Raw genomic sequence first — 24,755 nt, 5'->3', positions numbered from 1 at the left:
GGAATTGAACCCGGGCCGCCTGGGTGAGAGCCAGGAATCCTAACCTCTAGACCATCTGGGAGGTTGTCAAAACGAAGGCTTTCACCTTGCTTGAAACTTTGAGAATGCAATATGTGAAAAAAGCAGGAACCGCCCGATAAGGGACTTGAACCCTTGACCGTTGGATTAAAAGTCCAACGCTCTACCGACTGAGCTAACCGGGCTACTGCGACGAATTGTTTAGATTCTGTGGAACATTTGTTGATCAAATCTACTTGTCTGCAAAATTATTTTTTTGAATGATTTACAACCTTCCCAGACCGGGAATTGAACCCGGGCCGCCTGGGTGAGAGCCAGGAATCCTAACCACTAGACCATCTGGGAGGTTGCAAAAACGAAGGCTTTCACCTTGTTTGAAACTTTGAGAATAAAATATGTGAAAAAAGAAGGAACCGCCCGATAAGGGACTTGAACCCTTGACCGTTGGATTAAAAGTCCAACGCTCTACCGACTGAGCTAACCGGGCTACTACGACGAATTGTTTAGATTCAGTGGAACATTTGTTGATCAAATCTACTTGTCTGCAAAATTATTTGTTTAATGTGATTCAAAAGCTTCCCAGCCGGGAATTGAACCCGGGCCGCCTGGGTGAGAGCCAGGAATCCTAACCACTAGACCATCTGGGAGGTTGTTAAAATGAAGGCTTTCACCTTGTTTGAAACTTTGAGAATACAATATGCGCAAAAAGAAGGAACCGCCCGATAAGGGACTTGAACCCTTGACCGTTGGATTAAAAGTCCAACGCTCTACCGACTGAGCTCACCGGGCTACTGTGAAGAATTGTTTAGATTCAGTGGAACATTTGTTGATCAAATCTACTTGTCTGCAAAATTATTTTTTTGATATGATTCAAAAGCTTCCCAGGCAGGGAATTGAACCCGGGCCGCCTGGGTGAGAGCCAGGAATCCTAACCTCTAGACCATCTGGGAGGTTGTCAAAACGAAGGCTTTCACCTTGCTTGAAACTTTGAGAATGCAATATGTGAAAAAAGCAGGAACCGCCCGATCAGGGACTTGAACCCTTGACCGTTGGATTAAAAGTCCAACGCTCTACCGACTGAGCTAACCGGGCTACTGCGACGAATTGTTTAGATTCTGTGGAACATTAGTTGATCAAATCTACTTGTCTGGAAAATTATTTTTTTAATATGATTCAAAAGCATCCCAGACCGGGAATTGAACCCGTGCCGCCTGGGTGAGAGCCAGGAATCCTAACCACTAGACCATCTGGGAGGTTGTCAAAACGAAGGCTTTCACCTTGCTTGAAACTTTGAGAATGCAATATGTGAAAAAAGAAGGAACCGCCAGATAAGGGACTTGAACCCTTGACCGTTGGATTAAAAGTCCAACGCTCTACCGACTGAGCTAACCGGGCTACTGTGAAGAATTGTTTAGATTCAGTGGAACATTTGTTGATCAAATCTACTTGCCTGCAAAATTATTTTTTTGAGATGATTCAAAAGCTTCCCAGACCGGGAATTGAACCCGGGCCGCCTGGGAGAGAGCCAGGAATCCTAACCACTAGACCATCAGGGAGGTTGTTAAAACGAAGGCTTTCACCTTGTTTGAAACATTGAGAATACAATATGTGAAAAAAGAAGGAACCGCCCGATAAGGGACTTGAACCCTTGACCGTTGGATTAAAAGTCCAACGCTCTACCGACTGAGCTAACCGGGTTACTGTGAAGAATTGTTTAGATTCAGTGGAACATTTGTTGATCAAATCTACTTGTCTGCAAAATTATTTTTTTAATATGATTCAAAAGCTTCCCAGACCGGGAATTGAACCAGGGCCGCCTGGGTGAGAGCCAGGAATCCTAACCACTAGACCATCTGGGAGGTTGTCAAAACGAAGGCTTTCACCTTGTTTGAAACTTTGAGAATACAATATGTGAAAAAAGCAGGAACCGCCCGATAAGGGACTTGAACCCTTGACCGTTGGATTAAAAGTCCAACGTTCTGCCGACTGAGCTAACCGGGCTACTGCGACGAATTGTTTAGATTCAGTGGAACATTTGTTGATCAAATCTACTTGTCTGCAAAATTATTTTTTTGATACGATTCAAAACCTTCCCAGACCGGGAATTGAACCCGGGCCGCCTGGGTGAGAGCCAGGAATCCTAACCACTAGACCATCTGGGAGGTTGTTAAAACGAAGGCTTTCATCTTGTTTGAAACTTTGAGAGTACAATATGTGAAAAAAGAAGGAACCGCCCGATAAGGGACTTGAACCCTTGACCGTTGGAGTAAAAGTCCAACGTTCTGCCGACTGAGCTAACCGGGCTACTGCGACGAATTGTTTAGATTCAGTGGAACATTTGTTGATCAAATCTACTTGTCTGCAAATTTTTTTTTTGATATGATTCAAAACCTTCCCAGACCGGGAATTGAACCCGGGCCGCCTGGGTGAGAGCCAGGAATCCTAACCACTAGACCATCTGGGAGGTTGTTAAAACGAAGGCTTTCACCTTGTTTGAAACTTTGAGAATAAAATATGTGAAAAAAGAAGGAACCGCCCGATAAGGGACTTGAACCCTTGACCGTTGGAGTAAAAGTCCAACGTTCTGCCGACTGAGCTAACCGGGCTACTGCGACGAATTGTTCAGATTCAGTGGAACATTTGTTGATCAAATCTACTTGTCTGCAAAATTATTTTTTTAAATGATTTAAAAGCTTCCCAGACCGGGAATTGAACCCGGGCCGCCTGGGTGAGAGCCAGGAATCCTAACCTCTAGACCATCTGGGAGGTTGTCAAAACGAAGGCTTTCACCTTGCTTGAAACTTTGAGAATGCAATATGTGAAAAAAGCAGGAACCGCCCGATCAGGGACTTGAACCCTTGACCGTTGGATTAAAAGTCCAACGCTCTACCGACTGAGCTAACCGGGCTACTGCGACGAATTGTTTAGATTCTGTGGAACATTAGTTGATCAAATCTACTTGTCTGGAAAATTATTTTTTTAATATGATTCAAAAGCATCCCAGACCGGGAATTGAACCCGTGCCGCCTGGGTGAGAGCCAGGAATCCTAACCACTAGACCATCTGGGAGGTTGTCAAAACGAAGGCTTTCACCTTGCTTGAAACTTTGAGAATGCAATATGTGAAAAAAGAAGGAACCGCCAGATAAGGGACTTGAACCCTTGACCGTTGGATTAAAAGTCCAACGCTCTACCGACTGAGCTAACCGGGCTACTGTGAAGAATTGTTTAGATTCAGTGGAACATTTGTTGATCAAATCTACTTGCCTGCAAAATTATTTTTTTGAGATGATTCAAAAGCTTCCCAGACCGGGAATTGAACCCGGGCCGCCTGGGAGAGAGCCAGGAATCCTAACCACTAGACCATCAGGGAGGTTGTTAAAACGAAGGCTTTCACCTTGTTTGAAACATTGAGAATACAATATGTGAAAAAAGAAGGAACCGCCCGATAAGGGACTTGAACCCTTGACCGTTGGATTAAAAGTCCAACGCTCTACCGACTGAGCTAACCGGGTTACTGTGAAGAATTGTTTAGATTCAGTGGAACATTTGTTGATCAAATCTACTTGTCTGCAAAATTATTTTTTTAATATGATTCAAAAGCTTCCCAGACCGGGAATTGAACCAGGGCCGCCTGGGTGAGAGCCAGGAATCCTAACCACTAGACCATCTGGGAGGTTGTCAAAACGAAGGCTTTCACCTTGTTTGAAACTTTGAGAATACAATATGTGAAAAAAGCAGGAACCGCCCGATAAGGGACTTGAACCCTTGACCGTTGGATTAAAAGTCCAACGTTCTGCCGACTGAGCTAACCGGGCTACTGCGACGAATTGTTTAGATTCAGTGGAACATTTGTTGATCAAATCTACTTGTCTGCAAAATTATTTTTTTGATACGATTCAAAACCTTCCCAGACCGGGAATTGAACCCGGGCCGCCTGGGTGAGAGCCAGGAATCCTAACCACTAGACCATCTGGGAGGTTGTTAAAACGAAGGCTTTCATCTTGTTTGAAACTTTGAGAGTACAATATGTGAAAAAAGAAGGAACCGCCCGATAAGGGACTTGAACCCTTGACCGTTGGAGTAAAAGTCCAACGTTCTGCCGACTGAGCTAACCGGGCTACTGCGACGAATTGTTTAGATTCAGTGGAACATTTGTTGATCAAATCTACTTGTCTGCAAATTTTTTTTTTGATATGATTCAAAACCTTCCCAGACCGGGAATTGAACCCGGGCCGCCTGGGTGAGAGCCAGGAATCCTAACCACTAGACCATCTGGGAGGTTGTTAAAACGAAGGCTTTCACCTTGTTTGAAACTTTGAGAATAAAATATGTGAAAAAAGAAGGAACCGCCCGATAAGGGACTTGAACCCTTGACCGTTGGAGTAAAAGTCCAACGTTCTGCCGACTGAGCTAACCGGGCTACTGCGACGAATTGTTTAGATTCAGTGGAACATTTGTTGATCAAATCTACTTGTCTGCAAAATTATTTTTTTGATATGATTCAAAAGCTTCCCAGACCGGGAATTGAACCCGGGCCGCCTGGGTGAGAGCCAGGAATCCTAACCACTAGACCATCTGGGAGGTTGTCAAAACGAAGGCTTTCACCTTGCTTGAAACTTTGAGAATGCAATATGTGAAAAAAGAAGGAACCGCCCGATAAGGGACTTGAACCCTTGACCGTTGGATTAAAAGTCCAACGTTCCACCGCCTAAGCTAACCGGGCTACTGCGACGAATTGTTTAGATTCAGTGGAAAATTTGTTGATCAAATCTACTTGTCTGCAAAATTATTTTTTTGATATGATTCAGAAGCTTCCCAGACCGGGAATTGAACCCGGGCCGCCTGGGTGAGAGCCAGGAATCCTAACCACTAGACCATCTGGGAGGTTGTTAAAACGAAGGCTTTCATCTTGTTTGAAACTTTGAGAATACAATATGTGAAAAAAGAAGGAACCGCCCGATAAGGGACTTGAACCCTTGACCGTTGGAGTAAAAGTCCAACGTTCTGCCGACTGAGCTAACCGGGCTACTGCGACGAATTGTTTAGATTCAGTGGAACATTTGTTGATCAAATCTACTTGTCTGCAAATTTTTTTTTTGATATGATTCAAAACCTTCCCAGACCGGGAATTGAACCCGGGCCGCCTGGGTGAGAGCCAGGAATCCTAACCACTAGACCATCTGGGAGGTTGTTAAAACGAAGGCTTTCACCTTGTTTGAAACTTTGAGAATAAAATATGTGAAAAAAGAAGGAACCGCCCGATAAGGGACTTGAACCCTTGACCGTTGGAGTAAAAGTCCAACGTTCTGCCGACTGAGCTAACCGGGCTACTGCGACGAATTGTTTAGATTCAGTGGAACATTTGTTGATCAAATCTACTTGTCTGCAAATTTTTTTTTTGATATGATTCAAAACCTTCCCAGACCGGGAATTGAACCCGGGCCGCCTGGGTGAGAGCCAGGAATCCTAACCACTAGACCATCTGGGAGGTTGTTAAAACGAAGGCTTTCACCTTGTTTGAAACTTTGAGAATAAAATATGTGAAAAAAGAAGGAACCGCCCGATAAGGGACTTGAACCCTTGACCGTTGGAGTAAAAGTCCAACGTTCTACCGACTGAGCAAACCGGGCTACTGCGACGAATTGTTAAGATTCAGTGGAACATTTGTTGATCAAATCTACTTGTCTGCAAAATTATTTTTTTGATATGATTCAAAAGCTTCCCAGACCGGGAATTGAACCCGGGACGCCTGGGTGAGAGCCAGGAATCCTAACCACTAGACCATCTGGGAGGTAGAAAAAACAAAGGCTTTTACCTTGTTTGAAACTTTGAGAATACAATATGTGAAAAAAGAAGGAACCGACCGATAAGGGACTTGAACCCTTGACCGTTGGATTAAAAGTCCAACGCTTTACCGACTGAGCAAACCGGGCAACTGCGACGAATTGTTTAGATTCAGTGGAACATTTGTTGATCAAATTTACTTGTCTGCAAAATTATTTTTTTAATATGATTCAAAAGCTTCCCAGACCGGGAATTGAACCCGGGCCGCCAGGGTGAGAGCCAGGAATCCTAACCACTAGACCATCTGGGAGGTTGTCAAAAAACGAAGGCTTTCACCTTGTTTGAAACTTTGAGAATACAATATGCGAAAAAGGAAGGAACCGCCCGATAAGGGACTTGAACCCTTGACCGTTGGATTAAAAGTCCAACGCTCTACCGACTGAGCTAACCGGGCTACTGCGACGAATTGTTCAGATTCAGTGGAACATTTGTTGATCAAATCTACTTGTCTGCAAAATTATTTTTTTAAATGATTTAAAAGCTTCCCAGACCGGGAATTGAACCTGGGCCGCCTGGGTGAGAGCAAGGAATCCTAACCACTAGACTATCTGGGAGGTTGTCAAAACGAAGGCTTTCACCTTGTTTGAAACTTTGAGAATAAAATATGTGAAAAAAGAAGGAACCGCCCGATAATGGACTTCAACCCTTGACCGTTGGATTGAAAGTCCAACGCTCTACCGACTGAGCTAACCGGGCTATTGCGACGAATTGTTTAGATTCAGTGGAACATTTGTTGATCAAATCTACTTGTCTGCAAAATTATTTGTTTAATATGATTCAAAAGCATCCCAGACCGGGAATTGAACCCGGTCCGCCTGGGAGAGAGCCAGGAATCCTAACCACAGTATGTGAAAAAAGAAGGAACCGCCCGATAAGGGACTTGAACCCTTGAACGTTGGATTAAAAGTCCAACGCTCCACCGACTGAGCTAACCGGGCTACTGAGAAGAATTGTTTAGATTCAGTGAAACATTTGTTGATCAAATCTACTTGTCTGCAAAATTATTTTTTTAATATGGTTCAAAAGTTTCCCAGACCGGGAATTGAACCCGGGCCGCCTGGGTGAGAGCCAGGAATCCTAACCACTAGACCATCTGGGAGGTTGTTAAAACGAAGGCTTTCACCTTGTTTGAAACTTTGAGAATAACATATGTGAAAAAAGAAGGAACCGCCCAATAAGGGACTTGAACCCTTGACCGTTGGATTAAAAGTCCAACGCTCTACCGACTGAGCTAACCGGGCTACTGCGACGAATTGTTTAGATTCAGTGGAACATTTGTTGATCAAATCTACTTGTCTGCAAAATTATTTATTTAATATGATTCAAAAGCTTCCCAGACCGGGAATTGAACCCGGGCCGCCTGGGTGAGAGCCAGGAATCCTAACCACTAGACCATCTGGGAGGTTGTTAAAACGAAGGCTTTCACCTTGTTTGAAACTTTGAGAATACAATATGCGCAAAAAGAAGGAACCGCCCGATAAGGGACTTGAACCCTTGACCGTTGGATTAAAAGTCCAACGCTCTACCGACTGAGCTCACCGGGCTACTGGAAAGAATTGTTTAGATTCAGTGGAACATTTGTTGATCAAATCTACTTGTCTGCAAAATTATTTTTTTGATATGATTCAAAAGCTTCCCAGGCAGGGAATTGAACCCGGGCCGCCTGGGTGAGAGCCAGGAATCCTAACCTCTAGACCATCTGGGAGGTTGTCAAAACGAAGGCTTTCACCTTGCTTGAAACTTTGAGAATGCAATATGTGAAAAAAGCAGGAACCGCCCGATAAGGGACTTGAACCCTTGACCGTTGGATTAAAAGTCCAACGCTCTACCGACTGAGCTAACCGGGCTACTGCGACGAATTGTTTAGATTCTGTGGAACATTTGTTGATCAAATCTACTTGTCTGCAAAATTATTTTTTTGAATGATTTACAACCTTCCCAGACCGGGAATTGAACCCGGGCCGCCTGGGTGAGAGCCAGGAATCCTAACCACTAGACCATCTGGGAGGTTGCAAAAACGAAGGCTTTCACCTTGTTTGAAACTTTGAGAATAAAATATGTGAAAAAAGAAGGAACCGCCCGATAAGGGACTTGAACCCTTGACCGTTGGATTAAAAGTCCAACGCTCTACCGACTGAGCTAACCGGGCTACTACGACGAATTGTTTAGATTCAGTGGAACATTTGTTGATCAAATCTACTTGTCTGCAAAATTATTTGTTTAATGTGATTCAAAAGCTTCCCAGCCGGGAATTGAACCCGGGCCGCCTGGGTGAGAGCCAGGAATCCTAACCACTAGACCATCTGGGAGGTTGTTAAAATGAAGGCTTTCACCTTGTTTGAAACTTTGAGAATACAATATGCGCAAAAAGAAGGAACCGCCCGATAAGGGACTTGAACCCTTGACCGTTGGATTAAAAGTCCAACGCTCTACCGACTGAGCTCACCGGGCTACTGTGAAGAATTGTTTAGATTCAGTGGAACATTTGTTGATCAAATCTACTTGTCTGCAAAATTATTTTTTTGATATGATTCAAAAGCTTCCCAGGCAGGGAATTGAACCCGGGCCGCCTGGGTGAGAGCCAGGAATCCTAACCTCTAGACCATCTGGGAGGTTGTCAAAACGAAGGCTTTCACCTTGCTTGAAACTTTGAGAATGCAATATGTGAAAAAAGCAGGAACCGCCCGATCAGGGACTTGAACCCTTGACCGTTGGATTAAAAGTCCAACGCTCTACCGACTGAGCTAACCGGGCTACTGCGACGAATTGTTTAGATTCTGTGGAACATTAGTTGATCAAATCTACTTGTCTGGAAAATTATTTTTTTAATATGATTCAAAAGCATCCCAGACCGGGAATTGAACCCGTGCCGCCTGGGTGAGAGCCAGGAATCCTAACCACTAGACCATCTGGGAGGTTGTCAAAACGAAGGCTTTCACCTTGCTTGAAACTTTGAGAATGCAATATGTGAAAAAAGAAGGAACCGCCAGATAAGGGACTTGAACCCTTGACCGTTGGATTAAAAGTCCAACGCTCTACCGACTGAGCTAACCGGGCTACTGTGAAGAATTGTTTAGATTCAGTGGAACATTTGTTGATCAAATCTACTTGCCTGCAAAATTATTTTTTTGAGATGATTCAAAAGCTTCCCAGACCGGGAATTGAACCCGGGCCGCCTGGGAGAGAGCCAGGAATCCTAACCACTAGACCATCAGGGAGGTTGTTAAAACGAAGGCTTTCACCTTGTTTGAAACATTGAGAATACAATATGTGAAAAAAGAAGGAACCGCCCGATAAGGGACTTGAACCCTTGACCGTTGGATTAAAAGTCCAACGCTCTACCGACTGAGCTAACCGGGTTACTGTGAAGAATTGTTTAGATTCAGTGGAACATTTGTTGATCAAATCTACTTGTCTGCAAAATTATTTTTTTAATATGATTCAAAAGCTTCCCAGACCGGGAATTGAACCAGGGCCGCCTGGGTGAGAGCCAGGAATCCTAACCACTAGACCATCTGGGAGGTTGTCAAAACGAAGGCTTTCACCTTGTTTGAAACTTTGAGAATACAATATGTGAAAAAAGCAGGAACCGCCCGATAAGGGACTTGAACCCTTGACCGTTGGATTAAAAGTCCAACGTTCTGCCGACTGAGCTAACCGGGCTACTGCGACGAATTGTTTAGATTCAGTGGAACATTTGTTGATCAAATCTACTTGTCTGCAAAATTATTTTTTTGATACGATTCAAAACCTTCCCAGACCGGGAATTGAACCCGGGCCGCCTGGGTGAGAGCCAGGAATCCTAACCACTAGACCATCTGGGAGGTTGTTAAAACGAAGGCTTTCATCTTGTTTGAAACTTTGAGAGTACAATATGTGAAAAAAGAAGGAACCGCCCGATAAGGGACTTGAACCCTTGACCGTTGGAGTAAAAGTCCAACGTTCTGCCGACTGAGCTAACCGGGCTACTGCGACGAATTGTTTAGATTCAGTGGAACATTTGTTGATCAAATCTACTTGTCTGCAAATTTTTTTTTTGATATGATTCAAAACCTTCCCAGACCGGGAATTGAACCCGGGCCGCCTGGGTGAGAGCCAGGAATCCTAACCACTAGACCATCTGGGAGGTTGTTAAAACGAAGGCTTTCACCTTGTTTGAAACTTTGAGAATAAAATATGTGAAAAAAGAAGGAACCGCCCGATAAGGGACTTGAACCCTTGACCGTTGGAGTAAAAGTCCAACGTTCTGCCGACTGAGCTAACCGGGCTACTGCGACGAATTGTTTAGATTCAGTGGAACATTTGTTGATCAAATCTACTTGTCTGCAAAATTATTTTTTTGATATGATTCAAAAGCTTCCCAGACCGGGAATTGAACCCGGGCCGCCTGGGTGAGAGCCAGGAATCCTAACCACTAGACCATCTGGGAGGTTGTCAAAACGAAGGCTTTCACCTTGCTTGAAACTTTGAGAATGCAATATGTGAAAAAAGAAGGAACCGCCCGATAAGGGACTTGAACCCTTGACCGTTGGATTAAAAGTCCAACGTTCCACCGCCTAAGCTAACCGGGCTACTGCGACGAATTGTTTAGATTCAGTGGAAAATTTGTTGATCAAATCTACTTGTCTGCAAAATTATTTTTTTGATATGATTCAGAAGCTTCCCAGACCGGGAATTGAACCCGGGCCGCCTGGGTGAGAGCCAGGAATCCTAACCACTAGACCATCTGGGAGGTTGTTAAAACGAAGGCTTTCATCTTGTTTGAAACTTTGAGAATACAATATGTGAAAAAAGAAGGAACCGCCCGATAAGGGACTTGAACCCTTGACCGTTGGAGTAAAAGTCCAACGTTCTGCCGACTGAGCTAACCGGGCTACTGCGACGAATTGTTTAGATTCAGTGGAACATTTGTTGATCAAATCTACTTGTCTGCAAATTTTTTTTTTGATATGATTCAAAACCTTCCCAGACCGGGAATTGAACCCGGGCCGCCTGGGTGAGAGCCAGGAATCCTAACCACTAGACCATCTGGGAGGTTGTTAAAACGAAGGCTTTCACCTTGTTTGAAACTTTGAGAATAAAATATGTGAAAAAAGAAGGAACCGCCCGATAAGGGACTTGAACCCTTGACCGTTGGAGTAAAAGTCCAACGTTCTGCCGACTGAGCTAACCGGGCTACTGCGACGAATTGTTTAGATTCAGTGGAACATTTGTTGATCAAATCTACTTGTCTGCAAATTTTTTTTTTGATATGATTCAAAACCTTCCCAGACCGGGAATTGAACCCGGGCCGCCTGGGTGAGAGCCAGGAATCCTAACCACTAGACCATCTGGGAGGTTGTTAAAACGAAGGCTTTCACCTTGTTTGAAACTTTGAGAATAAAATATGTGAAAAAAGAAGGAACCGCCCGATAAGGGACTTGAACCCTTGACCGTTGGAGTAAAAGTCCAACGTTCTGCCGACTGAGCTAACCGGGCTACTGCGACGAATTGTTTAGATTCAGTGGAACATTTGTTGATCAAATCTACTTGTCTGCAAAATTATTTTTTTGATATGATTCAAAAGCTTCCCAGACCGGGAATTGAACCCGGGCCGCCTGGGTGAGAGCCAGGAATCCTAACCACTAGACCATCTGGGAGGTTGTCAAAACGAAGGCTTTCACCTTGCTTGAAACTTTGAGAATGCAATATGTGAAAAAAGAAGGAACCGCCCGATAAGGGACTTGAACCCTTGACCGTTGGATTAAAAGTCCAACGTTCCACCGCCTAAGCTAACCGGGCTACTGCGACGAATTGTTTAGATTCAGTGGAAAATTTGTTGATCAAATCTACTTGTCTGCAAAATTATTTTTTTGATATGATTCAGAAGCTTCCCAGACCGGGAATTGAACCCGGGCCGCCTGGGTGAGAGCCAGGAATCCTAACCACTAGACCATCTGGGAGGTTGTTAAAACGAAGGCTTTCATCTTGTTTGAAACTTTGAGAATACAATATGTGAAAAAAGAAGGAACCGCCCGATAAGGGACTTGAACCCTTGACCGTTGGAGTAAAAGTCCAACGTTCTGCCGACTGAGCTAACCGGGCTACTGCGACGAATTGTTTAGATTCAGTGGAACATTTGTTGATCAAATCTACTTGTCTGCAAATTTTTTTTTTGATATGATTCAAAACCTTCCCAGACCGGGAATTGAACCCGGGCCGCCTGGGTGAGAGCCAGGAATCCTAACCACTAGACCATCTGGGAGGTTGTTAAAACGAAGGCTTTCACCTTGTTTGAAACTTTGAGAATAAAATATGTGAAAAAAGAAGGAACCGCCCGATAAGGGACTTGAACCCTTGACCGTTGGAGTAAAAGTCCAACGTTCTGCCGACTGAGCTAACCGGGCTACTGCGACGAATTGTTTAGATTCAGTGGAACATTTGTTGATCAAATCTACTTGTCTGCAAATTTTTTTTTTGATATGATTCAAAACCTTCCCAGACCGGGAATTGAACCCGGGCCGCCTGGGTGAGAGCCAGGAATCCTAACCACTAGACCATCTGGGAGGTTGTTAAAACGAAGGCTTTCACCTTGTTTGAAACTTTGAGAATAAAATATGTGAAAAAAGAAGGAACCGCCCGATAAGGGACTTGAACCCTTGACCGTTGGAGTAAAAGTCCAACGTTCTGCCGACTGAGCTAACCGGGCTACTGCGACGAATTGTTTAGATTCAGTGGAACATTTGTTGATCAAATCTACTTGTCTGCAAAATTATTTTTTTGATATGATTCAAAAGCTTCCCAGACCGGGAATTGAACCCGGGCCGCCTGGGTGAGAGCCAGGAATCCTAACCACTAGACCATCTGGGAGGTTGTCAAAACGAAGGCTTTCACCTTGCTTGAAACTTTGAGAATGCAATATGTGAAAAAAGAAGGAACCGCCCGATAAGGGACTTGAACCCTTGACCGTTGGATTAAAAGTCCAACGTTCCACCGCCTAAGCTAACCGGGCTACTGCGACGAATTGTTTAGATTCAGTGGAAAATTTGTTGATCAAATCTACTTGTCTGCAAAATTATTTTTTTGATATGATTCAAAAGCTTCCCAGACCGGGAATTGAACCCGGGCCGCCTGGGTGAGAGCCAGGAATCCTAACCACTAGACCATCTGGGAGGTTGTTAAAACGAAGGCTTTCACATTGTTTGAAACTTTGAGAATACAATATGTGAAAAAAGAAGGAACCGCCCGATAAGGGACTTGAACCCTTGACCGTTGGAGTAAAAGTCCAACGTTCTGCCGACTGAGCTAACCGGGCTACTGCGACGAATTGTTTAGATTCAGTGGAACATTTGTTGATCAAATCTACTTGTCTGCAAATTTTTTTTTTGATATGATTCAAAACCTTCCCAGACCGGGAATTGAACCCGGGCCGCCTGGGTGAGAGCCAGGAATCCTAACCACTAGACCATCTGGGAGGTTGTTAAAACGAAGGCTTTCACCTTGTTTGAAACTTTGAGAATAAAATATGTGAAAAAAGAAGGAACCGCCCGATAAGGGACTTGAACCCTTGACCGTTGGAGTAAAAGTCCAACGTTCTGCCGACTGAGCTAACCGGGCTACTGCGACGAATTGTTTAGATTCAGTGGAACATTTGTTGATCAAATCTACTTGTCTGCAAATTTTTTTTTTGATATGATTCAAAACCTTCCCAGACCGGGAATTGAACCCGGGCCGCCTGGGTGAGAGCCAGGAATCCTAACCACTAGACCATCTGGGAGGTTGTTAAAACGAAGGCTTTCACCTTGTTTGAAACTTTGAGAATAAAATATGTGAAAAAAGAAGGAACCGCCCGATAAGGGACTTGAACCCTTGACCGTTGGAGTAAAAGTCCAACGCTCTACCGACTGAGCTAACCGGGCTACTGCGACGAATTGTTCAGATTCAGTGGAACATTTGTTGATCAAATCTACTTGTCTGCAAAATTATTTTTTTTAAATGATTTAAAAGCTTCCCAGACCGGGAATTGAACCTGGGCCGCCTGGGTGAGAGCAAGGAATCCTAACCACTAGACTATCTGGGAGGTTGTCAAAACGAAGGCTTTCACCTTGTTTGAAACTTTGAGAATAAAATATGTGAAAAAAGAAGGAACCGCCCGATAAGGGACTTCAACCCTTGACCGTTGGATTGAAAGTCCAACGCTCTACCGACTGAGCTAACCGGGCTATTGCGACGAATTGTTTAGATTCAGTGGAACATTTGTTGATCAAATCTACTTGTCTGCAAAATTATTTGTTTAATATGATTCAAAAGCATCCCAGACCGGGAATTGAACCCGGTCCGCCTGGGAGAGAGCCAGGAATCCTAACCACAGTATGTGAAAAAAGAAGGAACCGCCCGATAAGGGACTTGAACCCTTGACCGTTGGATTAAAAGTCCAACGCTCCACCGACTGAGCTAACCGGGCTACTGAGAAGAATTGTTTAGATTCAGTGAAACATTTGTTGATCAAATCTACTTGTCTGCAAAATTATTTTTTTAATATGGTTCAAAAGTTTCCCAGACCGGGAATTGAACCCGGGCCGCCTGGGTGAGAGCCAGGAATCCTAACCACTAGACCATCTGGGAGGTTGTTAAAACGAAGGCTTTCACCTTGTTTGAAACTTTGAGAATAACATATGTGAAAAAAGAAGGAACCGCCCAATAAGGGACTTGAACCCTTGACCGTTGGATTAAAAGTCCAACGCTCTACCGACTGAGCTAACCGGGCTACTGCGACGAATTGTTTAGATTCAGTGGAACATTTGTTGATCAAATCTACTTGTCTGCAAAATTATTTATTTAATATGATTCAAAAGCTTCCCAGACCGGGAATTGAACCCGGGCCGCCTGGGTGAGAGCCAGGAATCCTAACCACTAGACCATCTGGGAGGTTGTTAAAACGAAGGCTTTCACCTTGTTTGAAACTTTGAGAATACAATATGCGCAAAAAGAAGGAACCGCCCGATAAGGGACTTGAACCCTTGACCGTTGGATTAAAAGTCCAACGCTCTACCGACTGAGCTCACCGGGCTACTGGAAAGAATTGTTTAGATTCAGTGGAACATTTGTTGATCAAATCTACTTGTCTGCAAAATTATTTTTTTGATATGATTCAAAAGCTTCCCAGGCAGGGAATTGAACCCGGGCCGCCTGGGTGAGAGCCAGGAATCCTAACCTCTAGACCATCTGGGAGGTTGTCAAAACGAAGGCTTTCACCTTGCTTGAAACTTTGAGAATGCAATATGTGAAAAAAGCAGGAACCGCCCGATCAGGGACTTGAACCCTTGACCGTTGGATTAAAAGTCCAACGCTCTACCGACTGAGCTAACCGGGCTACTGCGACGAATTGTTTAGATTCTGTGGAACATTAGTTGATCAAATCTACTTGTCTGGAAAATTATTTTTTTAATATGATTCAAAAGCATCCCAGACCGGGAATTGAACACGTGCCGCCTGGGTGAGAGCCAGGAATCCTAACCACTAGACCATCTGGGAGGTTGTTAAAACGAAGGCTTTCACCTTGCTTGAAACTTTGAGAATGCAATATGTGAAAAAAGAAGGAACCGCCAGATAAGGGACTTGAACCCTTGACCGTTGGATTAAAAGTCCAACGCTCTACCGACTGAGCTAACCGGGCTACTGTGAAGAATTGTTTAGATTCAGTGGAACATTTGTTGATCAAATCTACTTGCCTGCAAAATTATTTTTTTGAGATGATTCAAAAGCTTCCCAGACCGGGAATTGAACCCGGGCCGCCTGGGAGAGAGCCAGGAATCCTAACCACTAGACCATCAGGGAGGTTGTTAAAACGAAGGCTTTCACCTTGTTTGAAACATTGAGAATACAATATGTGAAAAAAGAAGGAACCGCCCGATAAGGGACTTGAACCCTTGACCGTTGGATTAAAAGTCCAACGCTCTACCGACTGAGCTAACCGGGTTACTGTGAAGAATTGTTTAGATTCAGTGGAACATTTGTTGATCAAATCTACTTGTCTGCAAAATTATTTTTTTAATATGATTCAAAAGCTTCCCAGACCGGGAATTGAACCAGGGCCGCCTGGGTGAGAGCCAGGAATCCTAACCACTAGACCATCTGGGAGGTTGTCAAAACGAAGGCTTTCACCTTGTTTGAAACTTTGAGAATACAATATGTGAAAAAAGCAGGAACCGCCCGATAAGGGACTTGAACCCTTGACCGTTGGATTAAAAGTCCAACGTTCTGCCGACTGAGCTAACCGGGCTACTGCGACGAATTGTTTAGATTCAGTGGAACATTTGTTGATCAAATCTACTTGTCTGCAAAATTATTTTTTTGATACGATTCAAAACCTTCCCAGACCGGGAATTGAACCCGGGCCGCCTGGGTGAGAGCCAGGAATCCTAACCACTAGACCATCTGGGAGGTTGTTAAAACGGAGGCTTTCATCTTGTTTGAAACTTTGAGAATACAATATGTGAAAAAAGAAGGAACCGCCCGATAAGGGACTTGAACCCTTGACCGTTGGAGTAAAAGTCCAACGTTCTGCCGACTGAGCTAACCGGGCTACTGCGACGAATTGTTTAGATTCAGTGGAACATTTGTTGATCAAATCTACTTGTCTGCAAATTTTTTTTTTGATATGATTCAAAACCTTCCCAGACCGGGAATTGAACCCGGGCCGCCTGGGTGAGAGCCAGGAATCCTAACCACTAGACCATCTGGGAGGTTGTTAAAACGAAGGCTTTCACCTTGTTTGAAACTTTGAGAATAAAATATGTGAAAAAAGAAGGAACCGCCCGATAAGGGACTTGAACCCTTGACCGTTGGAGTAAAAGTCCAACGTTCTGCCGACTGAGCTAACCGGGCTACTGCGACGAATTGTTTAGATTCAGTGGAACATTTGTTGATCAAATCTACTTGTCTGCAAAATTATTTTTTTGATATGATTCAAAAGCTTCCCAGACCGGGAATTGAACCCGGGCCGCCTGGGTGAGAGCCAGGAATCCTAACCACTAGACCATCTGGGAGGTTGTCAAAACGAAGGCTTTCACCTTGCTTGAAACTTTGAGAATGCAATATGTGAAAAAAGAAGGAACCGCCCGATAAGGGACTTGAACCCTTGACCGTTGGATTAAAAGTCCAACGTTCCACCGCCTAAGCTAACCGGGCTACTGCGACGAATTGTTTAGATTCAGTGGAAAATTTGTTGATCAAATCTACTTGTCTGCAAAATTATTTTTTTGATATGATTCAGAAGCTTCCCAGACCGGGAATTGAACCCGGGCCGCCTGGGTGAGAGCCAGGAATCCAAACCACTAGACCATCTGGGAGGTTGTTAAAACGAAGGCTTTCATCTTGTTTGAAACTTTGAGAATACAATATGTGAAAAAAGAAGGAACCGCCCGATAAGGGACTTGAACCCTTGACCGTTGGAGTAAAAGTCCAACGTTCTGCCGACTGAGCTAACCGGGCTACTGCGACGAATTGTTTAGATTCAGTGGAACATTTGTTGATCAAATCTACTTGTCTGCAAATTTTTTTTTTGATATGATTCAAAACCTTCCCAGACCGGGAATTGAACCCGGGCCGCCTGGGTGAGAGCCAGGATTCCTAACCACTAGACCATCTGGGAGGTTGTTAAAACGAAGGCTTTCACCTTGTTTGAAACTTTGAGAATAAAATATGTGAAAAAAGAAGGAACCGCCCGATAAGGGACTTGAACCCTTGACCGTTGGAGTAAAAGTCCAACGTTCTGCCGACTGAGCTAACCGGGCTACTGCGACGAATTGTTTAGATTCAGTGGAACATTTGTTGATCAAATCTACTTGTCTGCAAATTTTTTTTTTGATATGATTCAAAACCTTCCCAGACCGGGAATTGAACCCGGGCCGCCTGGGTGAGAGCCAGGAATCCTAACCACTAGACCATCTGGGAGGTTGTTAAAACGAAGGCTTTCACCTTGTTTGAAACTTTGAGAATAAAATATGTGAAAAAAGAAGGAACCGCCCGATAAGGGACTTGAACCCTTGACCGTTGGAGTAAAAGTCCAACGTTCTACCGACTGAGCAAACCGGGCTACTGCGACGAATTGTTAAGATTCAGTGGAACATTTGTTGATCAAATCTACTTGTCTGCAAAATTATTTTTTTGATGTGATTCAAAAGCTTCCCAGACCGGGAATTGAACCCGGGACGCCTGGGTGAGAGCCAGGAATCCTAACCACTAGACCATCTGGGAGGTAGAAAAAACAAAGGCTTTCACCTTGTTTGAAACTTTGAGAATACAATATGTGAAAAAAGAAGGAACCGACCGATAAGGGACTTGAACCCTTGACCGTTGGATTAAAAGTCCAACGCTTTACCGACTGAGCAAACCGGGCAACTGCGACGAATTGTTTAGATTCAGTGGAACATTTGTTGATCAAATTTACTTGTCTGCAAAATTATTTTTTTAATATGATTCAAAAGCTTCCCAGACCGGGAATTGAACCCGGGCCGCCAGGGTGAGAGCCAGGAATCCTAACCACTAGACCATCTGGGAGGTTGTCAAAAAACGAAGGCTTTCACCTTGTTTGAAACTTTGAGAATACAATATGCGAAAAAGGAAGGAACCGCCCGATAAGGGACTTGAACCCTTGACCGTTGGATTAAAAGTCCAACGCTCTACCGACTGAGCTAACCGGGCTACTGCGACGAATTTTTCAGATTCAGTGGAACATTTGTTGATCAAATCTACTTGTCTGCAAAATTATTTTTTTAAATGATTTAAAAGCTTCCCAGACCGGGAAATGAACCTGGGCCGCCTGGGTGAGAGCCAGGAATCCTAACCACTAGACTATCTGGGAGGTTGTCAAAACGAAGGCTTTCACCTTGTTTGAAACTTTGAGAATAAAATATGTGAAAAAAGAAGGAACCGCCCGATAAGGGACTTGAACCCTTGACCGTTGGATTGAAAGTCCAACGCTCTACCGACTGAGCTAACCGGGCTATTGCGACGAATTGTTTAGATTCAGTGGAACATTTGTTGATCAAATCTACTTGTCTGCAAAATTATTTGTTTAATATGATTCAAAAGCATCCCAGACCGGGAATTGAACCCGGTCCGCCTGGGAGAGAGCCAGGAATCCTAACCACAGTATGTGAAAAAAGAAGGAACCGCCCGATAAGGGACTTGAACCCTTGACCGTTGGATTAAAAGTCCAACGCTCCACCGACTGAGCTAACCGGGCTACTGAGAAGAATTGTTTAGATTCAGTGAAACATTTGTTGATCAAATCTACTTGTCTGCAAAATTATTTTTTTAATATGGTTCAAAAGTTTCCCAGACCGGGAATTGAACCCGGGCCGCCTGGGTGAGAGCCAGGAATCCTAACCACTAGACCATCTGGGAGGTTGTTAAAACGTAGGCTTTCACCTTGTTTGAAACTTTGAGAATAACATATGTGAAAAAAGAAGGAACCGCCCAATAAGGGACTTGAACCCTTGACCGTTGGATTAAAAGTCCAACGCTCTACCGACTGAGCTAACCGGGCTACTGCGACGAATTGTTTAGATTCAGTGGAACATTTGTTGATCAAATCTACTTGTCTGCAAAATTATTTATTTAATATGATTCAAAAGCTTCCCAGACCGGGAATTGAACCCGGGCCGCCTGGGTGAGAGCCAGGAATCCTAACCACTAGACCATCTGGGAGGTTGTTAAAACGAAGGCTTTCACCTTGTTTGAAACTTTGAGAATACAATATGCGCAAAAAGAAGGAACCGCCCGATAAGGGACTTGAACCCTTGACCGTTGGATTAAAAGTCCAACGCTCTACCGACTGAGCTCACCGGGCTACTGGAAAGAATTGTTTAGATTCAGTGGAACATTTGTTGATCAAATCTACTTGTCTGCAAAATTATTTTTTTGATATGATTCAAAAGCTTCCCAGGCAGGGAATTGAACCCGGGCCGCCTGGGTGAGAGCCAGGAATCCTAACCTCTAGACCATCTGGGAGGTTGTCAAAACGAAGGCTTTCACCTTGCTTGAAACTTTGAGAATGCAATATGTGAAAAAAGCAGGAACCGCCCGATAAGGGACTTGAACCCTTGACCGTTGGATTAAAAGTCCAACGCTCTACCGACTGAGCTAACCGGGCTACTGCGACGAATTGTTTAGATTCTGTGGAACATTTGTTGATCAAATCTACTTGTCTGCAAAATTATTTTTTTGAATGATTTACAACCTTCCCAGACCGGGAATTGAACCCGGGCCGCCTGGGTGAGAGCCAGGAATCCTAACCACTAGACCATCTGGGAGGTTGCAAAAACGAAGGCTTTCACCTTGTTTGAAACTTTGAGAATAAAATATGTGAAAAAAGAAGGAACCGCCCGATAAGGGACTTGAACCCTTGACCGTTGGATTAAAAGTCCAACGCTCTACCGACTGAGCTAACCGGGCTACTACGACGAATTGTTTAGATTCAGTGGAACATTTGTTGATCAAATCTACTTGTCTGCAAAATTATTTGTTTAATGTGATTCAAAAGCTTCCCAGCCGGGAATTGAACCCGGGCCGCCTGGGTGAGAGCCAGGAATCCTAACCACTAGACCATCTGGGAGGTTGTTAAAATGAAGGCTTTCACCTTGTTTGAAACTTTGAGAATACAATATGCGCAAAAAGAAGGAACCGCCCGATAAGGGACTTGAACCCTTGACCGTTGGATTAAAAGTCCAACGCTCTACCGACTGAGCTCACCGGGCTACTGTGAAGAATTGTTTAGATTCAGTGGAACATTTGTTGATCAAATCTACTTGTCTGCAAAATTATTTTTTTGATATGATTCAAAAGCTTCCCAGGCAGGGAATTGAACCCGGGCCGCCTGGGTGAGAGCCAGGAATCCTAACCTCTAGACCATCTGGGAGGTTGTCAAAACGAAGGCTTTCACCTTGCTTGAAACTTTGAGAATGCAATATGTGAAAAAAGCAGGAACCGCCCGATCAGGGACTTGAACCCTTGACCGTTGGATTAAAAGTCCAACGCTCTACCGACTGAGCTAACCGGGCTACTGCGACGAATTGTTTAGATTCTGTGGAACATTAGTTGATCAAATCTACTTGTCTGGAAAATTATTTTTTTAATATGATTCAAAAGCATCCCAGACCGGGAATTGAACCCGTGCCGCCTGGGTGAGAGCCAGGAATCCTAACCACTAGACCATCTGGGAGGTTGTCAAAACGAAGGCTTTCACCTTGCTTGAAACTTTGAGAATGCAATATGTGAAAAAAGAAGGAACCGCCAGATAAGGGACTTGAACCCTTGACCGTTGGATTAAAAGTCCAACGCTCTACCGACTGAGCTAACCGGGCTACTGTGAAGAATTGTTTAGATTCAGTGGAACATTTGTTGATCAAATCTACTTGCCTGCAAAATTATTTTTTTGATATGATTCAAAAGCTTCCCAGACCGGGAATTGAACCCGGGCCGCCTGGGAGAGAGCCAGGAATCCTAACCACTAGACCATCAGGGAGGTTGTTAAAACGAAGGCTTTCACCTTGTTTGAAACATTGAGAATACAATATGTGAAAAAAGAAGGAACCGCCCGATAAGGGACTTGAACCCTTGACCGTTGGATTAAAAGTCCAACGCTCTACCGACTGAGCTAACCGGGTTACTGTGAAGAATTGTTTAGATTCAGTGGAACATTTGTTGATCAAATCTACTTGTCTGCAAAATTATTTTTTTAATATGATTCAAAAGCTTCCCAGACCGGGAATTCAACCAGGGCCGCCTGGGTGAGAGCCAGGAATCCTAACCACTAGACCATCTGGGAGGTTGTCAAAACGAAGGCTTTCACCTTGTTTGAAACTTTGAGAATACAATATGTGAAAAAAGCAGGAACCGCCCGATAAGGGACTTGAACCCTTGACCGTTGGATTAAAAGTCCAACGCTCTACCGACTGAGCTAACCGGGCTACTGCGACGAATTGTTTAGATTCAGTGGAACATTTGTTGATCAAATCTACTTGTCTGCAAAATTATTTTTTTGATATGATTCAAAAGCTTCCCAGACCGGGAATTGAACCCGGGCCGCCTGGGTGAGAGCCAGGAATCCTAACCACTAGACCATCTGGGAGGTTGTCAAAACGAAGGCTTTCACCTTGTTTGAATCTATGAGAATAAAATATGCGCAAAAAGAAGGAACCGCCCGATAAGGGACTTGAACCCTTGACCGTTGGATTAAAAGTCCAACGCTCTACCGACTGAGCTAACCGGGCTACTGTGAAGAATTGTTTAGATTCAGTGGAACATTTGTTGATCAAATCTACTTGTCTGCAAAATTATTTTTTTAATATGATTCAAAAGCTTCCCAGACCGGGAATTGAACCCGGGCCGCCTGGGTGAGAGCCAGGAATCCTAACCACTAGACCATCTGGGAGGTTGTTAAAACGAAGGCTTTCACCTTGTTTGAAACTTTGAGAATACAATATGTGAAAAAAGAAGGAACCGCCCGATAAGGGACTTGAACCCTTGACCGTTGGATTAAAAGTCCAACGCTCTACCGACTGAGCTAGCCGGGCTACTGTGAATAATTGTTAAGATTCAGTGGAACATTTGTTGATCAAATCTACTTGTCTGCAAAATTATTTTTTTAAATGATTTGAATGCTTCCCAGACCGGGAATTGAACCCGGTCCGCCTGGGTGAGAGCCAGGAATCCTAACCACTAGACCATCTGGGAGGTTGTCAAAAGGAAGGCTTTCACCTTGTTTGAAACTTTGAGAATGCAATATGTGAAAAAAGAAGGAACCGCCCGATAAGGGACTTGAACCCTTGGCCGTTGGATTAAAAGTCCAACGCTCTACCGACTGAGCTAACCGGGCTACTGAGAAGAATGTTTAGATTCAGTGGAACATTTGTTGATCAAATCTACTTGTCCTCAAAATTATTTTTTTTTGAATGATTCAAAAGCTTCCCTGACCGGGAATTGAACCCGGGCCGCCTGGGTGAGAGCCAGGAATCCTAACCACTAGACCATCTGGGAGGTTGTCAAAAACGAAGGCTTTCACCTTGTTTGAAACTTTGAGAATACAATATGTGAAAAAAGAAGGAACCGCCCGATAAGGGACTTGAACCCTTGACCGTTGGATTAAAAGTCCAACGCTCTACCGACTGAGCTAACCGGGCTACTGTGAAGAATTGTTAAGATTCAGTGGAACATTTGTTGATCAAATCTACTTGTCTGCAAAATTATTTTTTCAAATGATTTGAAAGCTTCCCAGACCGGGAATTGAACCCGGGCCGCCTGGGTGAGAGCCAGGAATCCCAACCACTAGTCCATCTGGGAGGTTGTTAAAACGAAGGCTTTCACCTTTTTTGAAACTTTGAGAATACAATATGTGAAAAAAGAAGGAACCGCCCGATAAGGGACTTGAACCCTTGACCGTTGGATTAAAAGTCCAACGCTCTACCGACTGAGCTCACCGGGCTACTGTGAAGAATTGTTTAGATTCAGTGGAACATTTGTTGATCAAATCTACTTGTCTGCAAAATTATTTTTTTAAATGATTTAAATGCTTCCCAGACCGGGAATTGAACCCGGGCCGCCTGGGTGAGAGCCAGGAATCCTAACCACTAGACCATCTGGGAGGTTGTCAAAAGGAAGGCTTTCACCTTGTTTGAAACTTTGAGAATGCAATATGTGAAAAAAGAAGGAACCGCCCGATAAGGGACTTGAACCCTTGACCGTTGGATTAAAAGTCCAACGCTCTACCGACTGAGCTAACCGGGCTACTGAGAAGAATTGTTTGGATTCAGTGGAACATTTGTTGATCAAATCTACTTGTCCTCAAAATTATTTTTTTAAATGATTCAAAAGCTTCCCAGACCGGGAATTGAACCCGGGCCGCCTGGGTGAGAGCCAGGAATCCTAACCACTAGACCATCTGGGAGGTTGTCAAAAACGAAGGCTTTCACCTTGTTTGAAACTTTGAGAATACAATATATGAAAAAAGAAAGAACCGCCCGATAAGGGACTTGAACCCTTGACCGTTGGATTAAAAGTCCAACGCTCTACCGACTGAGCTAACCGGGCTACTGTGAAGAATTGTTTAGATTCAGTGGAACATTTGTTGATCAAATCTACTTGTCTGCAAAATTATTTTTTCAAATGATTTGAAAGCTTCCCAGACCGGGAATTGAACCCGTGCCGCCTGGGTGAGAGCCAGGAATCCCAACCACTAGACCATCTGGGAGGTTGTTAAAACGAAGGCTTTCACCTTTTTTGAAACTTTGAGAATACAATATGTGAAAAAAGAAGGAACCGCCCGATAAGGGACTTGAACCCTTGACCGTTGGATTAAAAGTCCAACGCTCTACCGACTGAGCTCACCGGGCTACTGTGAAGAATTGTTTAGATTCAGTGGAACATTTGTTGATCAAATCTACTTGTCTGCAAAATTATTTTTTTAAATGATTTAAATGCTTCCCAGACCGGGAATTGAACCCGGGCCGCCTGGGTGAGAGCCAGGAATCCTAACCACTAGACCATCTGGGAGGTTGTCAAAAGGAAGGCTTTCACCTTGTTTGAAATTTTGAGAATGCAATATGTGAAAAAAGAAGGAACCGCCCGATAAGGGACTTGAACCCTTGACCGTTGGATTAAAAGTCCAACGCTCTACCGACTGAGCTAACCGGGCTACTGAGAAGAATTCTTTAGATTCAGTGGAACATTTGTTGATCAAATCTACTTGTCCTCAAAATTATTTTTTTAAATGTTTCAAAAGCTTCCCAGACCGGGAATTGAACCCGGGCCGCCTGGGTGAGAGCCAGGAATCCTAACCTCTAGACCATCTGGGAGGTTGTCAAAACGATGGCTTTCACCTTGCTTGAAACTTTGAGAATGCAATATGTG

General features: G+C 44.0%; 72 non-coding genes across 72 annotated transcripts; all 72 read right to left on the bottom strand.

Annotated features, from left to right (window-relative positions):
• Positions 1-130: 130 nt before the first annotated feature.
• Positions 131-203, bottom strand: Trnak-uuu (transfer RNA lysine (anticodon UUU)). The gene has a single exon. It is a non-coding gene; the product is annotated as a tRNA-Lys (tRNA).
• An 88-nt stretch (positions 204-291) lies between these two features.
• On the bottom strand, positions 292-363 carry Trnae-cuc (transfer RNA glutamic acid (anticodon CUC)). Its single transcript has one exon. It is a non-coding gene; the product is annotated as a tRNA-Glu (tRNA).
• Positions 364-432: 69 nt separating this feature from the next.
• Trnak-uuu (transfer RNA lysine (anticodon UUU)) lies at positions 433-505 on the bottom strand. The gene has a single exon. It is a non-coding gene; the product is annotated as a tRNA-Lys (tRNA).
• Positions 506-2,108: 1,603 nt separating this feature from the next.
• Positions 2,109-2,180, bottom strand: Trnae-cuc (transfer RNA glutamic acid (anticodon CUC)). The gene has a single exon. It is a non-coding gene; the product is annotated as a tRNA-Glu (tRNA).
• Positions 2,181-2,410: 230 nt separating this feature from the next.
• On the bottom strand, positions 2,411-2,482 carry Trnae-cuc (transfer RNA glutamic acid (anticodon CUC)). The gene has a single exon. It is a non-coding gene; the product is annotated as a tRNA-Glu (tRNA).
• A 230-nt stretch (positions 2,483-2,712) lies between these two features.
• On the bottom strand, positions 2,713-2,784 carry Trnae-cuc (transfer RNA glutamic acid (anticodon CUC)). The gene has a single exon. It is a non-coding gene; the product is annotated as a tRNA-Glu (tRNA).
• A 1,140-nt stretch (positions 2,785-3,924) lies between these two features.
• Trnae-cuc (transfer RNA glutamic acid (anticodon CUC)) lies at positions 3,925-3,996 on the bottom strand. The gene has a single exon. It is a non-coding gene; the product is annotated as a tRNA-Glu (tRNA).
• A 230-nt stretch (positions 3,997-4,226) lies between these two features.
• Positions 4,227-4,298, bottom strand: Trnae-cuc (transfer RNA glutamic acid (anticodon CUC)). Its single transcript has one exon. It is a non-coding gene; the product is annotated as a tRNA-Glu (tRNA).
• A 231-nt stretch (positions 4,299-4,529) lies between these two features.
• Trnae-cuc (transfer RNA glutamic acid (anticodon CUC)) lies at positions 4,530-4,601 on the bottom strand. The gene has a single exon. It is a non-coding gene; the product is annotated as a tRNA-Glu (tRNA).
• Positions 4,602-4,832: 231 nt separating this feature from the next.
• Positions 4,833-4,904, bottom strand: Trnae-cuc (transfer RNA glutamic acid (anticodon CUC)). Its single transcript has one exon. It is a non-coding gene; the product is annotated as a tRNA-Glu (tRNA).
• Positions 4,905-5,134: 230 nt separating this feature from the next.
• Positions 5,135-5,206, bottom strand: Trnae-cuc (transfer RNA glutamic acid (anticodon CUC)). Its single transcript has one exon. It is a non-coding gene; the product is annotated as a tRNA-Glu (tRNA).
• Positions 5,207-5,436: 230 nt separating this feature from the next.
• Positions 5,437-5,508, bottom strand: Trnae-cuc (transfer RNA glutamic acid (anticodon CUC)). The gene has a single exon. It is a non-coding gene; the product is annotated as a tRNA-Glu (tRNA).
• A 231-nt stretch (positions 5,509-5,739) lies between these two features.
• Positions 5,740-5,811, bottom strand: Trnae-cuc (transfer RNA glutamic acid (anticodon CUC)). The gene has a single exon. It is a non-coding gene; the product is annotated as a tRNA-Glu (tRNA).
• A 231-nt stretch (positions 5,812-6,042) lies between these two features.
• Trnae-cuc (transfer RNA glutamic acid (anticodon CUC)) lies at positions 6,043-6,114 on the bottom strand. The gene has a single exon. It is a non-coding gene; the product is annotated as a tRNA-Glu (tRNA).
• Positions 6,115-6,185: 71 nt separating this feature from the next.
• Positions 6,186-6,258, bottom strand: Trnak-uuu (transfer RNA lysine (anticodon UUU)). Its single transcript has one exon. It is a non-coding gene; the product is annotated as a tRNA-Lys (tRNA).
• A 229-nt stretch (positions 6,259-6,487) lies between these two features.
• On the bottom strand, positions 6,488-6,560 carry Trnae-uuc (transfer RNA glutamic acid (anticodon UUC)). The gene has a single exon. It is a non-coding gene; the product is annotated as a tRNA-Glu (tRNA).
• Positions 6,561-6,891: 331 nt separating this feature from the next.
• Trnae-cuc (transfer RNA glutamic acid (anticodon CUC)) lies at positions 6,892-6,963 on the bottom strand. Its single transcript has one exon. It is a non-coding gene; the product is annotated as a tRNA-Glu (tRNA).
• Positions 6,964-7,032: 69 nt separating this feature from the next.
• On the bottom strand, positions 7,033-7,105 carry Trnak-uuu (transfer RNA lysine (anticodon UUU)). Its single transcript has one exon. It is a non-coding gene; the product is annotated as a tRNA-Lys (tRNA).
• Positions 7,106-7,194: 89 nt separating this feature from the next.
• On the bottom strand, positions 7,195-7,266 carry Trnae-cuc (transfer RNA glutamic acid (anticodon CUC)). The gene has a single exon. It is a non-coding gene; the product is annotated as a tRNA-Glu (tRNA).
• Positions 7,267-7,638: 372 nt separating this feature from the next.
• Trnak-uuu (transfer RNA lysine (anticodon UUU)) lies at positions 7,639-7,711 on the bottom strand. Its single transcript has one exon. It is a non-coding gene; the product is annotated as a tRNA-Lys (tRNA).
• Positions 7,712-7,799: 88 nt separating this feature from the next.
• On the bottom strand, positions 7,800-7,871 carry Trnae-cuc (transfer RNA glutamic acid (anticodon CUC)). The gene has a single exon. It is a non-coding gene; the product is annotated as a tRNA-Glu (tRNA).
• A 69-nt stretch (positions 7,872-7,940) lies between these two features.
• Trnak-uuu (transfer RNA lysine (anticodon UUU)) lies at positions 7,941-8,013 on the bottom strand. The gene has a single exon. It is a non-coding gene; the product is annotated as a tRNA-Lys (tRNA).
• Positions 8,014-9,616: 1,603 nt separating this feature from the next.
• On the bottom strand, positions 9,617-9,688 carry Trnae-cuc (transfer RNA glutamic acid (anticodon CUC)). Its single transcript has one exon. It is a non-coding gene; the product is annotated as a tRNA-Glu (tRNA).
• A 230-nt stretch (positions 9,689-9,918) lies between these two features.
• Positions 9,919-9,990, bottom strand: Trnae-cuc (transfer RNA glutamic acid (anticodon CUC)). The gene has a single exon. It is a non-coding gene; the product is annotated as a tRNA-Glu (tRNA).
• Positions 9,991-10,221: 231 nt separating this feature from the next.
• On the bottom strand, positions 10,222-10,293 carry Trnae-cuc (transfer RNA glutamic acid (anticodon CUC)). The gene has a single exon. It is a non-coding gene; the product is annotated as a tRNA-Glu (tRNA).
• Positions 10,294-10,524: 231 nt separating this feature from the next.
• On the bottom strand, positions 10,525-10,596 carry Trnae-cuc (transfer RNA glutamic acid (anticodon CUC)). Its single transcript has one exon. It is a non-coding gene; the product is annotated as a tRNA-Glu (tRNA).
• A 230-nt stretch (positions 10,597-10,826) lies between these two features.
• Trnae-cuc (transfer RNA glutamic acid (anticodon CUC)) lies at positions 10,827-10,898 on the bottom strand. Its single transcript has one exon. It is a non-coding gene; the product is annotated as a tRNA-Glu (tRNA).
• Positions 10,899-11,128: 230 nt separating this feature from the next.
• Positions 11,129-11,200, bottom strand: Trnae-cuc (transfer RNA glutamic acid (anticodon CUC)). The gene has a single exon. It is a non-coding gene; the product is annotated as a tRNA-Glu (tRNA).
• A 231-nt stretch (positions 11,201-11,431) lies between these two features.
• On the bottom strand, positions 11,432-11,503 carry Trnae-cuc (transfer RNA glutamic acid (anticodon CUC)). The gene has a single exon. It is a non-coding gene; the product is annotated as a tRNA-Glu (tRNA).
• A 231-nt stretch (positions 11,504-11,734) lies between these two features.
• Trnae-cuc (transfer RNA glutamic acid (anticodon CUC)) lies at positions 11,735-11,806 on the bottom strand. The gene has a single exon. It is a non-coding gene; the product is annotated as a tRNA-Glu (tRNA).
• Positions 11,807-12,036: 230 nt separating this feature from the next.
• Trnae-cuc (transfer RNA glutamic acid (anticodon CUC)) lies at positions 12,037-12,108 on the bottom strand. Its single transcript has one exon. It is a non-coding gene; the product is annotated as a tRNA-Glu (tRNA).
• Positions 12,109-12,338: 230 nt separating this feature from the next.
• Positions 12,339-12,410, bottom strand: Trnae-cuc (transfer RNA glutamic acid (anticodon CUC)). Its single transcript has one exon. It is a non-coding gene; the product is annotated as a tRNA-Glu (tRNA).
• A 231-nt stretch (positions 12,411-12,641) lies between these two features.
• Trnae-cuc (transfer RNA glutamic acid (anticodon CUC)) lies at positions 12,642-12,713 on the bottom strand. Its single transcript has one exon. It is a non-coding gene; the product is annotated as a tRNA-Glu (tRNA).
• A 231-nt stretch (positions 12,714-12,944) lies between these two features.
• On the bottom strand, positions 12,945-13,016 carry Trnae-cuc (transfer RNA glutamic acid (anticodon CUC)). Its single transcript has one exon. It is a non-coding gene; the product is annotated as a tRNA-Glu (tRNA).
• A 230-nt stretch (positions 13,017-13,246) lies between these two features.
• Positions 13,247-13,318, bottom strand: Trnae-cuc (transfer RNA glutamic acid (anticodon CUC)). Its single transcript has one exon. It is a non-coding gene; the product is annotated as a tRNA-Glu (tRNA).
• A 230-nt stretch (positions 13,319-13,548) lies between these two features.
• Positions 13,549-13,620, bottom strand: Trnae-cuc (transfer RNA glutamic acid (anticodon CUC)). Its single transcript has one exon. It is a non-coding gene; the product is annotated as a tRNA-Glu (tRNA).
• Positions 13,621-13,689: 69 nt separating this feature from the next.
• On the bottom strand, positions 13,690-13,762 carry Trnak-uuu (transfer RNA lysine (anticodon UUU)). Its single transcript has one exon. It is a non-coding gene; the product is annotated as a tRNA-Lys (tRNA).
• A 230-nt stretch (positions 13,763-13,992) lies between these two features.
• Positions 13,993-14,065, bottom strand: Trnae-uuc (transfer RNA glutamic acid (anticodon UUC)). The gene has a single exon. It is a non-coding gene; the product is annotated as a tRNA-Glu (tRNA).
• A 331-nt stretch (positions 14,066-14,396) lies between these two features.
• On the bottom strand, positions 14,397-14,468 carry Trnae-cuc (transfer RNA glutamic acid (anticodon CUC)). The gene has a single exon. It is a non-coding gene; the product is annotated as a tRNA-Glu (tRNA).
• A 69-nt stretch (positions 14,469-14,537) lies between these two features.
• Positions 14,538-14,610, bottom strand: Trnak-uuu (transfer RNA lysine (anticodon UUU)). The gene has a single exon. It is a non-coding gene; the product is annotated as a tRNA-Lys (tRNA).
• Positions 14,611-14,699: 89 nt separating this feature from the next.
• Positions 14,700-14,771, bottom strand: Trnae-cuc (transfer RNA glutamic acid (anticodon CUC)). Its single transcript has one exon. It is a non-coding gene; the product is annotated as a tRNA-Glu (tRNA).
• A 1,443-nt stretch (positions 14,772-16,214) lies between these two features.
• Positions 16,215-16,286, bottom strand: Trnae-cuc (transfer RNA glutamic acid (anticodon CUC)). The gene has a single exon. It is a non-coding gene; the product is annotated as a tRNA-Glu (tRNA).
• A 230-nt stretch (positions 16,287-16,516) lies between these two features.
• Positions 16,517-16,588, bottom strand: Trnae-cuc (transfer RNA glutamic acid (anticodon CUC)). The gene has a single exon. It is a non-coding gene; the product is annotated as a tRNA-Glu (tRNA).
• Positions 16,589-16,819: 231 nt separating this feature from the next.
• Trnae-cuc (transfer RNA glutamic acid (anticodon CUC)) lies at positions 16,820-16,891 on the bottom strand. Its single transcript has one exon. It is a non-coding gene; the product is annotated as a tRNA-Glu (tRNA).
• Positions 16,892-17,122: 231 nt separating this feature from the next.
• On the bottom strand, positions 17,123-17,194 carry Trnae-cuc (transfer RNA glutamic acid (anticodon CUC)). The gene has a single exon. It is a non-coding gene; the product is annotated as a tRNA-Glu (tRNA).
• A 230-nt stretch (positions 17,195-17,424) lies between these two features.
• On the bottom strand, positions 17,425-17,496 carry Trnae-cuc (transfer RNA glutamic acid (anticodon CUC)). The gene has a single exon. It is a non-coding gene; the product is annotated as a tRNA-Glu (tRNA).
• Positions 17,497-17,726: 230 nt separating this feature from the next.
• Positions 17,727-17,798, bottom strand: Trnae-cuc (transfer RNA glutamic acid (anticodon CUC)). The gene has a single exon. It is a non-coding gene; the product is annotated as a tRNA-Glu (tRNA).
• A 231-nt stretch (positions 17,799-18,029) lies between these two features.
• Positions 18,030-18,101, bottom strand: Trnae-cuc (transfer RNA glutamic acid (anticodon CUC)). Its single transcript has one exon. It is a non-coding gene; the product is annotated as a tRNA-Glu (tRNA).
• Positions 18,102-18,332: 231 nt separating this feature from the next.
• Trnae-cuc (transfer RNA glutamic acid (anticodon CUC)) lies at positions 18,333-18,404 on the bottom strand. Its single transcript has one exon. It is a non-coding gene; the product is annotated as a tRNA-Glu (tRNA).
• A 71-nt stretch (positions 18,405-18,475) lies between these two features.
• Trnak-uuu (transfer RNA lysine (anticodon UUU)) lies at positions 18,476-18,548 on the bottom strand. Its single transcript has one exon. It is a non-coding gene; the product is annotated as a tRNA-Lys (tRNA).
• Positions 18,549-18,777: 229 nt separating this feature from the next.
• Positions 18,778-18,850, bottom strand: Trnae-uuc (transfer RNA glutamic acid (anticodon UUC)). The gene has a single exon. It is a non-coding gene; the product is annotated as a tRNA-Glu (tRNA).
• Positions 18,851-19,181: 331 nt separating this feature from the next.
• Positions 19,182-19,253, bottom strand: Trnae-cuc (transfer RNA glutamic acid (anticodon CUC)). The gene has a single exon. It is a non-coding gene; the product is annotated as a tRNA-Glu (tRNA).
• A 69-nt stretch (positions 19,254-19,322) lies between these two features.
• On the bottom strand, positions 19,323-19,395 carry Trnak-uuu (transfer RNA lysine (anticodon UUU)). Its single transcript has one exon. It is a non-coding gene; the product is annotated as a tRNA-Lys (tRNA).
• An 89-nt stretch (positions 19,396-19,484) lies between these two features.
• Trnae-cuc (transfer RNA glutamic acid (anticodon CUC)) lies at positions 19,485-19,556 on the bottom strand. Its single transcript has one exon. It is a non-coding gene; the product is annotated as a tRNA-Glu (tRNA).
• A 372-nt stretch (positions 19,557-19,928) lies between these two features.
• Trnak-uuu (transfer RNA lysine (anticodon UUU)) lies at positions 19,929-20,001 on the bottom strand. Its single transcript has one exon. It is a non-coding gene; the product is annotated as a tRNA-Lys (tRNA).
• Positions 20,002-20,089: 88 nt separating this feature from the next.
• Positions 20,090-20,161, bottom strand: Trnae-cuc (transfer RNA glutamic acid (anticodon CUC)). The gene has a single exon. It is a non-coding gene; the product is annotated as a tRNA-Glu (tRNA).
• A 69-nt stretch (positions 20,162-20,230) lies between these two features.
• Positions 20,231-20,303, bottom strand: Trnak-uuu (transfer RNA lysine (anticodon UUU)). Its single transcript has one exon. It is a non-coding gene; the product is annotated as a tRNA-Lys (tRNA).
• A 1,441-nt stretch (positions 20,304-21,744) lies between these two features.
• Positions 21,745-21,817, bottom strand: Trnak-uuu (transfer RNA lysine (anticodon UUU)). Its single transcript has one exon. It is a non-coding gene; the product is annotated as a tRNA-Lys (tRNA).
• An 89-nt stretch (positions 21,818-21,906) lies between these two features.
• Trnae-cuc (transfer RNA glutamic acid (anticodon CUC)) lies at positions 21,907-21,978 on the bottom strand. The gene has a single exon. It is a non-coding gene; the product is annotated as a tRNA-Glu (tRNA).
• A 69-nt stretch (positions 21,979-22,047) lies between these two features.
• Trnak-uuu (transfer RNA lysine (anticodon UUU)) lies at positions 22,048-22,120 on the bottom strand. The gene has a single exon. It is a non-coding gene; the product is annotated as a tRNA-Lys (tRNA).
• Positions 22,121-22,209: 89 nt separating this feature from the next.
• Positions 22,210-22,281, bottom strand: Trnae-cuc (transfer RNA glutamic acid (anticodon CUC)). The gene has a single exon. It is a non-coding gene; the product is annotated as a tRNA-Glu (tRNA).
• Positions 22,282-22,350: 69 nt separating this feature from the next.
• On the bottom strand, positions 22,351-22,423 carry Trnak-uuu (transfer RNA lysine (anticodon UUU)). Its single transcript has one exon. It is a non-coding gene; the product is annotated as a tRNA-Lys (tRNA).
• Positions 22,424-22,511: 88 nt separating this feature from the next.
• On the bottom strand, positions 22,512-22,583 carry Trnae-cuc (transfer RNA glutamic acid (anticodon CUC)). The gene has a single exon. It is a non-coding gene; the product is annotated as a tRNA-Glu (tRNA).
• Positions 22,584-22,652: 69 nt separating this feature from the next.
• Positions 22,653-22,725, bottom strand: Trnak-uuu (transfer RNA lysine (anticodon UUU)). The gene has a single exon. It is a non-coding gene; the product is annotated as a tRNA-Lys (tRNA).
• A 231-nt stretch (positions 22,726-22,956) lies between these two features.
• Positions 22,957-23,029, bottom strand: Trnak-uuu (transfer RNA lysine (anticodon UUU)). Its single transcript has one exon. It is a non-coding gene; the product is annotated as a tRNA-Lys (tRNA).
• Positions 23,030-23,419: 390 nt separating this feature from the next.
• On the bottom strand, positions 23,420-23,491 carry Trnae-cuc (transfer RNA glutamic acid (anticodon CUC)). Its single transcript has one exon. It is a non-coding gene; the product is annotated as a tRNA-Glu (tRNA).
• A 69-nt stretch (positions 23,492-23,560) lies between these two features.
• On the bottom strand, positions 23,561-23,633 carry Trnak-uuu (transfer RNA lysine (anticodon UUU)). Its single transcript has one exon. It is a non-coding gene; the product is annotated as a tRNA-Lys (tRNA).
• Positions 23,634-23,721: 88 nt separating this feature from the next.
• On the bottom strand, positions 23,722-23,793 carry Trnae-cuc (transfer RNA glutamic acid (anticodon CUC)). The gene has a single exon. It is a non-coding gene; the product is annotated as a tRNA-Glu (tRNA).
• A 70-nt stretch (positions 23,794-23,863) lies between these two features.
• Positions 23,864-23,936, bottom strand: Trnak-uuu (transfer RNA lysine (anticodon UUU)). Its single transcript has one exon. It is a non-coding gene; the product is annotated as a tRNA-Lys (tRNA).
• Positions 23,937-24,326: 390 nt separating this feature from the next.
• Positions 24,327-24,398, bottom strand: Trnae-cuc (transfer RNA glutamic acid (anticodon CUC)). The gene has a single exon. It is a non-coding gene; the product is annotated as a tRNA-Glu (tRNA).
• Positions 24,399-24,467: 69 nt separating this feature from the next.
• Positions 24,468-24,540, bottom strand: Trnak-uuu (transfer RNA lysine (anticodon UUU)). Its single transcript has one exon. It is a non-coding gene; the product is annotated as a tRNA-Lys (tRNA).
• Positions 24,541-24,628: 88 nt separating this feature from the next.
• Positions 24,629-24,700, bottom strand: Trnae-cuc (transfer RNA glutamic acid (anticodon CUC)). The gene has a single exon. It is a non-coding gene; the product is annotated as a tRNA-Glu (tRNA).
• Between the last annotated feature and the right edge of the window lie 55 nt (positions 24,701-24,755).

The sequence above is a fragment of the Ascidia mentula genome, chromosome 6 (genome assembly GCF_947561715.1).
Source record: "Ascidia mentula chromosome 6, kaAscMent1.1, whole genome shotgun sequence".
Taxonomy (NCBI): domain Eukaryota; kingdom Metazoa; phylum Chordata; class Ascidiacea; order Phlebobranchia; family Ascidiidae; genus Ascidia; species Ascidia mentula.
The sequence above is the reverse complement of the archived record's forward strand: the minus strand, read 5'-3'. Positions and strand labels throughout refer to the sequence as shown.